The sequence below is a fragment of the Mustela nigripes genome, chromosome 5 (genome assembly GCF_022355385.1).
Source record: "Mustela nigripes isolate SB6536 chromosome 5, MUSNIG.SB6536, whole genome shotgun sequence".
Classification (NCBI taxonomy): domain Eukaryota; kingdom Metazoa; phylum Chordata; class Mammalia; order Carnivora; family Mustelidae; genus Mustela; species Mustela nigripes.
Window position 1 is genome coordinate 133,325,051 of NC_081561.1, and position 6,474 is coordinate 133,331,524.

The 6,474-nt window shown below is 40.5% G+C and overlaps 1 pseudogene; it reads right to left on the reverse strand.

Annotated features, from left to right (window-relative positions):
* Positions 1–3,351: 3,351 nt before the first annotated feature.
* On the reverse strand, positions 3,352–3,646 carry LOC132017497 (host cell factor C1 regulator 1-like; annotated as a pseudogene).
* Between the last annotated feature and the right edge of the window lie 2,828 nt (positions 3,647–6,474).

Consider the following 6,474-nt stretch of genomic DNA (forward strand, 5'->3'; position numbering starts at 1 on the left):
AATATTTATCTACTGGCTCATGTTATATGAAAAAGATATCTAACTATTATGCTCCTTCACTATAAAACTTGCAGATTTAAAATAATTTACAAAAATGAGCGATTAATTCAGAGGGAATAAGGAAGCTAAACAAATCAAATTCAGGAATCATTAGTTGAAAAACTTGTATAATTAGGTTAATCATTTAAATAAACAACAAAATATATGCTTAGTGGGACAGTCCCCCACATTACTTTTAGTAAAGTGAAATAATTTAAAGTAAAATGAAAAGAAAATAATGAATGTGAAACAATTAATAAAAATCATTACATGGAATTTTATGTCAATGTGAGTCATGATAATTTGCTTGACACAATACCAAAAGTAGACAATCAAACCATTTAATAAATGTGACTTTTATATTTGAAAACAATTCAAAATCCTAAGGTTAAGAAATTTCATCCAATGGGGGGCACCTGGGTGGCTCAGTGGGTTAGGCCTCTGCCTTCGGCTCAGGTCGTGATCTCAGGGTCCTGGGATTGAGCCCCACATTGGGCTCTCTGCTCGGCGGGGAGCCTGCCTCCTCCTGTCTCTGTGCCTGCCTTTCTGCCTACTTGTGATCTCTGTCAAATAAATAAACAAAATCTTAAAAAAGAAAGAAAGAAAGAAAGAAAGAAAGAAAGAAAGAAAGAAAAGAAAAGAAATTTCATCCAAGGGAAAATATTTCTATACATTTTCTAGATAGTATGAAGTTTAGATAAGTAGCTAAACCCTTTAAATATTATTCCCATGAATTTGCCCTGTTCATTAAAACTCCAGAGTCTCATATATAATCTTACAAAAATAGTATAATTTTGTTTTTGTAGAGTCCCAAGGTCAAAAACCTTTTTTACAACAGTCAGACTTCCATCATTATATTAAAAAAAGAAAAATAACAGTCCTCTTGTTTTAAAAAAAGTTTCATCTAAATCACTACTTTCCACATAAAAATTAATTCAATATGAGAAGTTCATAGTATGGTATCTAACTTGATACTTTTGTTGTTATAACATGTCATCTGTTAGCTGAGAACTCCGACTTGTGAATTCTTTGGCTCTAATACTATATTGCAACTTCCTCTGGTTGCAAGCATACTATGTTTGTAAGCCATACTATGCTCATCTGTTTTTCATATGTGAAGAGTTGATTTGGAAAGAGACCATCATTCATTCGTTTGGCCACTAATAGAAATGTTCTCATCCCCTCTATGACATAGGTAGAATTCACCTTACTATACAGATTAGGTAATCTCAGAGAGGTCAAGTGACTTGCCTAAAGTTGCTTAGCTTGCTCAAGTAATGGGGTATGGATGTAAATCCAGTTTGCCTAACTTCAAAGCACTTTCTACTGTGCCATGTTGCTTTTTTGATTTCTCGAAATCTTTAACAGTAATCAGGGAACTCAAAGACTGTTGCCTGTTTTCTGATAACTTTTTCCTAGGGTTTGTGTCTTCTGTAGCACCCAGAGGATTTTTATGCAATGTTGGCTACACTGAACAATCCCACATTGAAGGCTATCTTATACAGCAGTGGGAACTTCAGTATCTTAATCTGAACAGAACTATAGCTTTTAGGAGACAGGTACTCTCAGTGGGAGCATTTATTAAATTCAGGACAGAATTAAGAAAAAATGCTTCCTGCTACCACTGATATTTCTAACTTAACAGCATTTCCATATTCTTACACGTGGGACTCAGAGATTTCAATTGCTGATGAATGAACTCAAGGATAAAAGAGCTCTAACCAAAAAATATTTCACTGGCTTTTACTATTCTATACTCAGGAGGAAGTTTTAAAAATATAAGTTTGTTATTAGGAAGTACATTAAGTCCAATTCGGAAAAGATTCTTTTTCATTCATCCTAAGAAGAGAGAGGAAATCTGCATCCTTCCTACTTAAGATATCTACCCATGTTGGAAACCTTTCCATTATTTAAAAAACAGAGGATTGTCTTAACTTCTTACTTCTCTCCCAAAGAGAGAACATTTTCACAGTTCAGCCACACTGAAATTGCTGATTCAGTGCTGATGACACATGCTCAGCAAGAACCCAGGTGCAAGCAAGAGCCCAGACAGCTGGAGGAATGGCTGAAAGATAGGGCTATTTGTGGGCGGGGATAGTTAGATAGAATGGAATCTGATGGCTAAGCACCTTGTTTCTGTGTGAGAGTTATTATTTTATGTACATAATATACATAATATATAATTACAGTACATGTGTCTTATCTTTTATTTTATTTAAATTGAATTAATTAACATGTAGTGTATCGTTAGTTTCAGATGTAGAGTTCAGTTATTCATTAGTTGCATATAACACCCAGTGCTTATGACATCACCTGCCTTCCTTAATGCCCATCACCCAGTTACCCCATCCCCCTACCTGCCCCCCCCCAGCAACCCTCAGTTTGTTTCCTGTGATTAAGAGTCTCTTATGGTGTGTCTCCCTCTCTGATTTCATCTTACTTCATTTTTCCCTCCCTTCCCCTATGATTATCTGTTTTGTTTCCTAAATTCCGCATGTAAGTAAAACCATGTAATTATTTTTCTCTGATTCACTTATTTCGCTTAGTATAATACCTTCCAATTCCATCCACATTGTTGCAAAAGGTAAGATTTTATCCTTTTTGATGGCTGAGTCATATTCCATTGTGTATATATGGCATGTCTTCTTTATCCATTCATCTGTTGATGGACATCTGGGCTCTTTCCATAGTTTGGCTGTTGTGGACATTGCTGCTATAAACATTGGGGTACAGGTGCCCCTTTGAATCACAACATATCCTTCGGGTAAAACCTAGTAGTGCAATTACTGGATATCCTTTGGGTAAACACCTGGTAGTGCCATTACTGCGTCATAGGGTAGCTCAATTTTTAACTTCTTGGGGAACCTCCATACTGTTTTCCAGAGTAGCTGCAATGGCTTGCATTCCCACCAATAATGTAAGAGGATTCCCTTTTTCAGCATCCTCACCAACATTTGTTGTTTTCTGACTTGTTAATATTTAGATAGGTGTTTCAAAGTCCCATGAACATTAAAGAATATTGGAGGTTTTTAAACAGGGAACTGACATGGATGTGTCAGAAAATAACTTCTTTTTTTTTTTCTCAGCAATCTTTACTCAGTTCTTGGGGGAATGTCTCACTTCCCATGCTCCTGTCCCTGCTACCCCACCACACCAGGGCGCTGTGGGATTCAGTGTCCTCTGTTGAGAGTAGGTCCAGGGCCGGAGGCCTGGTCTGGAGAATATTCAGGACAGCTGGTCCCTTAGTGGGGATGCTGGTCTTCTCTGTTGTGGGGAAGAAGGAAGATGGGCAGAAATACTGCCCACGAGCACTCAGAGCCCCATTATCTCCCCGGCTTGGGTTTCAGGGTAATGAGGCGTGGGAGTGTCCCCTAGCCTCAGCAGCCAGAGGAACTCGAGGATCAGGTTCCCAGGGTAGCTGCAGAGAAGCAGCTCAGAGCAAGGGCTCCTGAATCGGGGCAAAGATGGGGGGGAAATCCGTAAGGGGTGCTGCAGTAAGGGTGGTCATTGTGCAGGCTGAGTCAAGAGAAATGGGTGGCCATGTTCTCTTCCGAAAGGAACTGCCCAAGGGTTCCTGCTTCTCCTCCAGGTTCTGCTTGGTGGTCATGGGCACAGCTCCTCCCATAGGGGAGCTCACATACTGGGCTCAGGGCCCAACCTGGGGGCCTTGTTCCAGGAGGTGCTGCAGGATCATAGAAAATAACATTAACTGCTATAGGGAAAATGACTTGAAGGTTGTATGATTAAAGGCTGGGAAACTGGTTTTAAAGTGTTACAATAACTCAGTGTTATAATAACTCAGGCAAAGATTGTTGAAAGTGTCTTTAGAAATGTGGTAGTGACAGAACAGAATATTTAAGAGAAATAATAAAAGAATTGACTGAAACTAGATATGAAGATGGGCAAGGAGTTTGTTTCAGTTTGGACAACAGGAATGAGTGGAAATGTGAGTGAGCTTTAGAATATAGGAAGAGGACCAGGTTATTATCAGGTTATAATGGGAGGGAAGACATCACAAGTTCAATTACAGACAAGGGAGTTTCATTGTGAATCTGGGGCAGCCCATTAGAGATACTGGAAAATAGATTTCAGCATTTGTAGATCAGGAGAAGAGTAGGGTTGTTCCTGGAAAGAAAGATAATGCAAATGACTTCCAGAGGCCAAAGGAGCCAGATGACCAAAGAAAAAGTCTTGACATGTCCAGCTTGTCCAGCTAGACAGGAAATGGTTTTTATTAAGGGAACTTATGGATAGAAGGATGTCTTGGGCTGCCACAAGACAAGCAGATCTCCATAACCCAATCTCCCTTAAGACCTGCTTTTATAGCCCTAGAGACTAAGAGTATGTGTTGAGGGACCACCCAAGCAGAGAATATTTAAGAATAGACATATCACTAGGGCAGATCAAGGGTGTTCTGCTCTGAAGGTGTACTTAAGTGTGCTGCTGAACAAAAGAACGGTGGGAGTGGGGTTACATGCTGCAGAAGGTTTCAGTACAGGGTGCCTGGGTGGCTCAGTGGGTTAAACCTCTGCCTTCAGCTCAGGTCATGATCTCAGGGTCCTAGGGTTGAGCCCCGCATCGGGCTCTCTGCTCGGCGGGGAGCCTTCTTCCCCCTCTCTCTCTATCTGCCTCTCTGCCTACTTGTGATCTCTCTCTGTCAAATAAATAAATAAAATCTTTAAAAAAAAAAAAAAAAGAAGAAGAAGAAGGTTTCTGTCACAAACTGGCAGGTTTGTCTAAGATGGCATTAGTCTGATTCCAGATATGGAAGTCATTATATATAGGTAATAAAGGATAATTGGAAGAAAGGCAGGCAGGAACAAGGCCTCCCATCCCTGTCCTAGGAGGAAAACTACTCTTAAAAGGAAAAAGACCCCATCCTGTTATTCTCGGCTTTACGCAGTGCCCTAGCTTTAAGTCATCCAACTGAGAGGACTTACACAACTTGTATGTGACAGAAAGGAAGGGAATGGCCTTGGACGTCCTAATCCAGGCCTAGGGGCCCACTCAACAGCCAGTGGGATATTTAAACGAAGTGCTTGATCTGTTGCCCTATAGCTGACTAACATGCCTTAGGGCAGTGGTGGCTGCTGCTCTCTTGGTCTTCTAAGCTGCAGAACACCACCCTGGAAGGAGCCTTCCACCCTTTCCCAGGTGAACAACTGCTAGATAGGTAGATGAGTGTGTGGACAAAAACCTGATTGGATGACAGGTGTCTGGGGATTAATGAGATTAAAACAACCCAGGGACACCTGGGTGGCTCAGTCAATTACGCATCTGCTTTTGACTCAGGTCATGATCCCAAGGTCTTGGGATCGAGCCCCATGTTGGGCTTTCTGCAGGGAACCTGCTTCTCCCTCTCCCTGCTGCTGCTCCTGCTTGTACACAAATTTATTTGCTCTGGCAAATAAATAAAATCTTAAAAAAAAAAAAAAAGATTAAAACAGCACATACTGAAAAGCTTGGAAAAACCCATAGATTTAAAGACCAAATTGGCAACCCAACCCTCTCGGTTCCCCTCCCTCTTTGGGAGCTTTGTACTATTGCTCAGTAAACTTTGCTTTACTGTAGCTCAATGAGCTTTGCTTTGCTGCCCACCACTTTTCATCTTGTCCTCCTCTTTCTTCAAAGGGGAGTGACCAAGAACTGTGTCCACCTAAGGAAAAGAAATCCTGTAACATAGGTGATAGTTGAAACTAGCAGAGTGGATAAGAACACAAAAAGACATGTAGAAGAGAAGAAAGCAGAAGCAGGAGTAGAAGTCTGTGGAACACGGACATGAGAAAGACAGGTGAGGTGGGGCAGAGGAACTGAAGAGTAGCCGTTAGTGATAGGAGAAGAATCAGAAGAGTGTTGTCCTAGAAGGCAAGGGGGGAATGGACTTCAGGATGCTAGGGTTCGGGGGGTGCAGCCATGTCAAGTTTGACAAAAACTGAGAAGGAAAGTTCCTGAATTGGGTAGCTGTGTGGGCATGGGTGTCTTTAGTGAGAGCAGTTTCAGAAGAGTAGAACAGAGGATTACAGAGTTAAAGAATGAATGAGAAATGATGAAAGTATAAATAACTTGTGAGGACAGTTCTTTCATAATTGGCAGTTCAGAAAAGGAAAGCAAATAGGGGATGTATTTAAGGAGATGTTGAGTTTGTTTGTGAGAAAGTAGGGCTGAAGGAAGTCCTAATTGTTGGGAAAAACGTGTACCCAATTGCCATCAGACGTGGTGTCCAGGGGAATGAGGATGGGGAAGGGGGAAGAGGGCATTAACTTCTTGCATCTTACAATTTTAAAGAGAGTTAGTGATATTAAAATTACTTTCACACTTTGAATTTAATTTTTTTAAAACACCAAAGAAAACCTTTTCATACAATGATGAAATCATTGAACTTGATCAAATATAAAGTTTAGTATTTACTCAAAAGAAGAAAACAACACAATCCAA